We start from the raw sequence: 7,547 nt of genomic DNA, 5'->3' as shown, positions 1-7,547 counted from the left end.
CTCCACACTCAGTGAGATAAACACATTCAACAAGAGAGAACTCTGTTTGCCCTTTTTCCTCTACCTGCCAAAACAACACACTCTGCTTCCACCAGCACTATTCAGCGAAGACTTGAAGAGCAACCCTGAGTTACAAAAAAACAAAAAAACATCTCCATCTCCATCACACATCAACATTTATAAGAAAATGTTTTTAGAGAAAAACATGTTGAGTGTAAGGCCCTGTGAGGGGTGATTGTTATCAGTGCTGTCATGGAGCTGTCAGTCTTTCCTTCAAGTTTTTAATCCTCACCCTCGTCATGGTCTCCAGCCCCGGTGTCCCCCCCCCCCCGTCCCCTGGTGCTATGTTGTGTGACAGCTGCTGCCCTCTTTGGCGGTGGTGAAATGAATAGATTATGAGCAGTAATTAGGTATACAGCAGAATCAATGTGCTCTGGGGCAAGGCCTGGGGGTGGGGGTTGGAGGTGGGGGGTATAGGGTATAGGGTAGAGGCGTGTGGGGGTGTCTGAGAGTGGAGAGAGGGGAGCAGCGGGCGAGTCAGGAAGAAGCCATTGGGGGTAGGGGATGGGCGGGGTGGGCTTTAAAAACCAAAAGGGAAGAATATTGGCGTTGGCGTGACTCAGGATTACTGCTTGCCGGGGGCTTGCTAAAGGATTACAACATGGGTCTTATTTTTCATAGTTTTGTCCATCATTCCTATTGGTAATGATAACATTGTACCCACTAGGTCATAACGTGTACAGAGAACAAGCTAAACAATGGGGGAAGAGTTTGATAGGATGATGCAGGTTGCAAACAAGCCCCCAGCTTTATCAACTTGTGTAATAGAGTAAAAAAAGGTTCATGTTAATGAAGCACTTAACACAACATAGGATAAGTACGATTTGATACAGCAAAGGGGAACCACAGTAAAGATTTTCTCAAGAGCCTGATGCATTTCCTAATTCTTTGACCTCTGTTTAGTTTACACAAACTGGATATAAACAATGCTAATGCAAACTTATCGAGTGAATTAGGCTGCGTGATGATTATTTTCTCTATAAATTACTTTGTCATGAATCAACTCTTTATATCATTTGTAATTTCTGCGGGAGAAATACCAGAGAGCAAATGTCAATGCCACTTTTTTGGTATAAAAACTAAATAAAAAACATAATTTAAATCAACTAATCTTCAAACTCAAACCAACATTTAGTGTGCCCAGCCGCCAGTAAACATGCTCTCAGCTTGTCAGTGTGCATGCTAGTGGAATGTAGGGCTGCATGATATATCGTGTTGTGACGATAATCGGGATATGCGCATGCACGATATTCACATTGCGTGGACGTGCGATTTTTAAAAATTCTTTACAACATTTTTATTTTCAATTAATTTTTTAGGACTTGCGATATTAAGTAGGCAAATCAACTCAAACACGTCATGTTACAATTATTTTTGCTGCTTGCTACAAAAGGAAAACTTGTGCGGCTCTCATGTCAGGGGTACTTGAGTGAGTGACATGCAGGCTCTGCATGCACAGCAAACCACCAATCACAATCAAATCTCCAAAGCAAACGGACCCGGTGATTAAAGGTAAAAACACTGAATAAAGTTTAATGTGTTTCTCCAGAGCAGTTCGGCGCTGCTAACCGAGCTAGCTCAGCTTTTTGCTCTGATAACTTAAGATCCAGACGTCCGTGATTAAAATCCTTCTTCCGGTTAAATTTAGTTAAAAAAATACCAATTGTATAGAATTAAAGTTCAATAAAGGATGGTTTGCGGAAAAAAAACGGTCTTTTCTTCAATTCCTGTATGTTTTCATATCGCAGGGGGGGAAAAATCGCAATGTCAGCTTTTTCCAATATCGTGCAGCCCTAGTTGAATGCTAATTCCCCTCTTGGTCATGCAGGGTGTAGCGGTGCATCTCCAAACATCCATCAGATAACCACTCCCATGTTAAAACTGGACAAACCATATTTGTGTTTTCCAGTGTAATGTAGGATTTGTACCAACATTTTGGGTGTGCCTAGTTGAATCGACGAATAAAGCACTCATATAGAATATATAGCTGTTTATTTGTCGGTTAATTATCTGACAGGCAACGATATTTGTCTCAGTGGATTTGATTGTGTCCATGTTGTGTTTTTAAATTGACAACAATTACTTTGTAGGGTTGTTATGAAATGAATCCAACAAGATTGAAAATAAAACCATAATGAACTTTAACTCTGCCTGAATGGTAAATGTGATAACATGTATTAACATAGCAATATCAGGGTTTTAATATAAAGATACTTCATGGGCTTTATTTGATGTGTGCCGTGTGTTAGAGCAGGATAGAGGACATCATTAATGAAATAAAAAGTTTGAGGCGGGGGAAGATCTTTTTAAAAGGAACAAGTTTTTGAAGGAACATCTAATGAATAAAAGGATGATGAGGGACACGTTGTGTAAAGGAGGAGATCAGGAGGAGAGAGAGGTGGTGGTGTAGGATGGTGTTATACACATCCCCAACCCCGGATATGCCCTCCAGTAATGCATCTTCCTCCCTTTTCAGTGGCGGAGTGCTGGATGACCTGCCTCTGATCTCCTCCATAATTAACATATGCTTGTTAGTCAAGGTTGGTTGGAGGCTCTGCGACACACACACACACACACACACACACACACACACACACACACACACACACACACACACACACACACACACACACACACACACACACACACACACACACACACACACACACACACACACACACACACACACACACACACACACACACACACACACACACATCTGATTTTCACACTGGTACTTAGAGAGGAATGAGGCAGACACTGTGAGCCATGTTAACACTAAGCAAGAGAAGCAAAATCACTCTGTGTCTGTCACTATGAGCACATTAGCATACGTGTTAATTTCCCCAATCTCTTTCATTTTGTCCCAGCTCAAATAACACTTATCAGCCTCCATGCCTTGGGTAGATCTGATCAAATTTGCTCTGAAAATGACTCCAGACCACTTTAATAGGGTCATGAATATGAAGTGCTGAATGTGCATGTGTCGTATTTGTCCAATCTCTCCCAACCTCATTTGGACATAATGAAGACATGGCCCTACTTCGGATTATTCCCTCCATTTCCCAGGGCTCTTGACCTCTCTGTAAAAAGATAAATAGAATCTCCTTAACCTATCAGGATAACGGATGAGGATCAGTGTGTATCCGGGCTAAATTACGCCAATTGACTCTGCTCCAAGCAATTCAAAGTAGGGACAAAGCGTTTTATCATGATAACAGGCGAGAACAGAGGCCTTCCTTCAAACCTTGGGTTACTTCAAATAACATCTTCATGAAAAAGCACAGAGAAATGAAGACATGTTGTTGTGGGTCAGAAAGAGGAACAGAGAAATAGAGAGAAGTGTGAGCATCCATGTGTGGTGCTGCGAGTGCATCTGTACTGTATGCATGTTTATATGTGTGTGCATGAGAGGGGGCTGCATGCTGTCTGGTTATGTAGTGTCTAGTGTGCTTGTGTGTGTGTGTGTGTGTGTGTGTGTGTGTGTTTGCTCTCACAGCATCTCAATGACATCAAAGCACTGTGCAAACTGAGCCCCTGGCAGCTCTTTAGAATCCCATCTCCCCTCTCTGTTTAAAGCGGGCAAGAGAGAAAAGACCCGAACTAATAAAAGAGGTGTTATTGAAAAGAGGAATAGACTGCTCAAATGTGTGTCATGTTTGTGTGTGTGTGCGTGTGTTTCTGAGAGACACAGAGAGAGGGGGAAGAAAAGTGGAAAACGGGTGAAGAAGGATACAGAAAGATAATAAAGTAAAAGAGGGTTATGGAGAGCAACAAAAAGAGGGCATAGGGAGAATATAGAGGCGCAAAGCAAAAAGAGAGAAGAGCGTCAATGTTTCCCCAAAGCCTAGCTCTTTTCAGAGAGCTCTTCATCGCTCATTTCTCCTTGTGATGCTGACACAAAAGGTGAAACGATTGTTTGGATAATCAAACAAAGCACAGGGTAGATACCTCACACTTTATCTGCTTTGTTTCATGCCAAAGGTGATTCTTGTGCTGTCAGTGATGGTTTAATGCTTAAACAGCGCAGGAAAAGAAAAAGGCTGTTATTGTGAATCACTTAGTGTCAGTTAAACACTAACCTGCATATTGGGTCAATTCGTTTGAGTTTCAGGATTAAAGGGAGTATATCTGGGAACTCAAATGCATTCCTCCTATGTAGTCATTATCAGTTCTAATCATTTATTTGTGTCTTCATGTTTTCTCCTTTCCTTTTTATAGCTGTCTATCCTTTGCATAACCTGACAGTAGTTTCCTGAAGAATGTGCTGAGTATGTTAAAAATACTGCCTTTTTTCTTGTTCTTCTTCTTCATCTTCATTTAACGGCTCTCCGACTTGAGAGGCAGTGAGTGAGAAATCGAAAGCATGAGACATGAGGAAAGGGTGCAGAAGGAGAAAAAAAAAAATCCCATTCCAATTGACGTTGTAAAATAAAATACTTTGTAAAAGGGAAATAAATGCTGGAGTGAGTGGAAGATTCATGCGCTCAAATAAACTGGGGCTTTTGAATTTTTAATTGGAGCGGCCCTAATTATGGCCATCAGACAGTACTTCTAAACACACTCACTGCACTTTCTCCCCATTGCTCTTTCCCCCAGCCTCTCCAGCTTGGCTGTGGACGAGGCCTCAGTCTGGGTGTATTTTTCCATGCCATTAATATTTGATGAAAATGGGCCAGGCTGCATCAGCTGCTCATCGCCACTAAGAACATGGCCTCCATTATGAGCCCTGTGCTTCCTCTCAGCCGTGTACATTAGCGGGATGACAGAACGCAGTAGAACGGAAGGTGTGGATGCACGCGCTGCTTAAAGTATCGGTTGTGCGTGTGAAAGTGCATGTGTGTGCTGGCTCGTCAACCGTCCCTGTCGATTGATGCTATTAGATGTTGAGAAACAGTTGGGTGTGAGCTATAATTGAGCTGACACTAATAATGAAAGCAGATACTGTCTGGAAGCCCTCGGCAATATGCTAAAGATATTGATGCCCCTAATAATTCAGGGGGCTTGACAGAGTGCAGGAGAAATCTTTTTTCCCCCCTTCTCTCTTTCAGATCGTGCACAGGAAGCAGGGAAATAAGATTTAAAATGTCTCTAAAATGCAGTTAGGCTCCATCTTTTTCTGGTCTAGTATGCAGTCATAATGAGTCGTAATGAGTCACTGACAAGAACACCGGGAAGTTCACACATTATAGATTACAGCGTGAGGGACTTTACAGGAAATTGCTTGTCTTTTTTATTGAAGTTATATTGTGTTAAAGTTAGCTGTAAGAAAAACATGCTGGTAATAAACACACACACACACACACACGTTTTGTTTCTATCATTCACTGGGGAACGTAGGAGGCCTATGTTAGGGATCGTAAGTTTGTGTAGAGCCTTAGTCAAGGACCTCCATAATGACCAACTCAACCTTGTGACTCCTGTCTGAGAGCCAGGTCCCTCGGGGTGCTATGAGTGTGTGGTTGTGTGTGTGTGTGGGGACAAGGGGGGTTGACCACATAATCTGAAGATAAGGTAAAAGCTCCAGTGGATCAACAGAGGAAAAGAAAAGGTGATTTATAGTTTTGACATATCTTTTATATGGCTTTCATACTAATGCATTAATATTTATGTATATTAATGTCACATCTACAAAAATACCGAAAAAGGATATTTGGTGGCTACACACAGTTTAAATTACCCATACACTATGTACACCGGACTGGAACAAATGTAACATTTTCTATGTCGGTAGCTCGGAAAAAACCACAGCTTGCATTTTTCTTCTTACTGCTTTTCTCATTAATCGCTTTAATTATTCACAGGGTGAGAATCAGTCACAGTCATGCACTTTGGTCAGAACCATAAATGCTGCTAAAACATGAAATGACTGATTGTCAAGTTCTATTTGACGGGGCAAAAAGGGCAACTTTAAGTTGGAGCTCAGCGCTGATGCCAAATGGAAAGAGACTGGCGTAAGTAGAGTAGAAAGATCCTGTCAACTCAAGCTCCCCGCCTGCTTGATTAGCATCAAATTTTAATTTTTCTCTCAGAGTTGTGCGCTGAAAGGTTGTCATGCTCCTGCTGCACAAGCTCCCGTTTCCCTGAGTTTGTAGGTAATAAAGCTAATGCAAACCAGGGCAAGCAATAAGGTTTGACGTGTGTGTAAAACAGAAGCAGTGAGGAAGAGAGAGCGGGAAATATTCATTCACACTTCACACTGTACTTATATATTCTTGATGACTAGACATGCTATTTAAATGAATTGTGCATTTGTGAATACAATATCCATCTGTTACATACTAATAGGCACAACTTCATTAAAATGAATTCCCTTCCTTCCCTGATTTATTGTCTATTCAGTTAAACTGAAGCTTGCCATGTAAAAATAAAAACCCTATCTGGGGAAATATAGAACACAATTACTTCAAAGGCTTCCCCAAAAGCACAACACAAAGCGACATGAATGCAGGACCCCAAACAACTCTAAACGGTCGCAGTCCCAACATGGCGGCTGTAATATTTCTTAATTGGATGATGAAAATCAGACGGGCCTTTTGTTTAGCTCCGTGCACCAGCAAAACGCAACGCTATACCTCTCTGACTCTCCCTCGCTCTCTCCTTCTCATTTGCATATTCATTGAGATATCAATTATTTATCGCTCACCACAATGACTTGCTGCATTACTATGTGCCTACATACACTAAAACATACCAGGGTGTGCATTTGACTGAATAATACATGCAATAAGTGGAATAAATCAATATGTATTAATGCCAAATAACAACACCAGGATATTGTAAAAAAAAAGAAGAAGCAATGCATTGAAATAAAAAAAGGTAAGAAAAAGACACATTGATTTGCATTATTATATATATTTTATTTTTTGTACACTTTAATTATATTTTTTATTTATGTTAGTCGAAGACAGGACTTTAATACAGAAGTATGAATCTATTTTTGTTTATTATTATTATACATATTTATTTCATTTTTTATATTTGATCATATATTAACCAAAATGTACTTAATTAATTTGTTCATCTGCCTTCTTTAATTAGTTTTCAATACATTTAACAGTTATTGAAGTTGTAATATTTTATATTAGTGGTATGTCGGCACATCTCTGCACAAACACACACATTTACAGCTGAACTGCTCGCCCCCAGCATGTAATATATGTATGTTTATATTAGAACGCATTAAACTGCATGCAAAGGTAAGAATAGGAGCATTATTTGAAAACCTCTGGTACAATAACACCATTACCCCATGAGACACATTCCTATTTACACACTGTTGCCCCAGTGAGCCGTTCTCTCGTCCTATTATTATTATTATTGTAGAGAAACAATGAGATGACTAATCAAAATATAATTTCAGCGGTGCGGAGCAACTCTCAATACTTCAGCTGCAGCAAAACCAACTATGACCTGATGAAAAAAAAAATCATGGCCTCACCAGCCAATACTGTTTCTTCTTCAAGCCAGCTCCAACACAGACACAC

Source organism: Notothenia rossii (genome assembly GCF_949606895.1).
Source record: "Notothenia rossii genome assembly, chromosome: 2".
NCBI classification, from domain to species: Eukaryota; Metazoa; Chordata; class Actinopteri; order Perciformes; family Nototheniidae; genus Notothenia; species Notothenia rossii.
The sequence above is the reverse complement of the archived record's forward strand: the minus strand, read 5'-3'. Positions refer to the sequence as shown.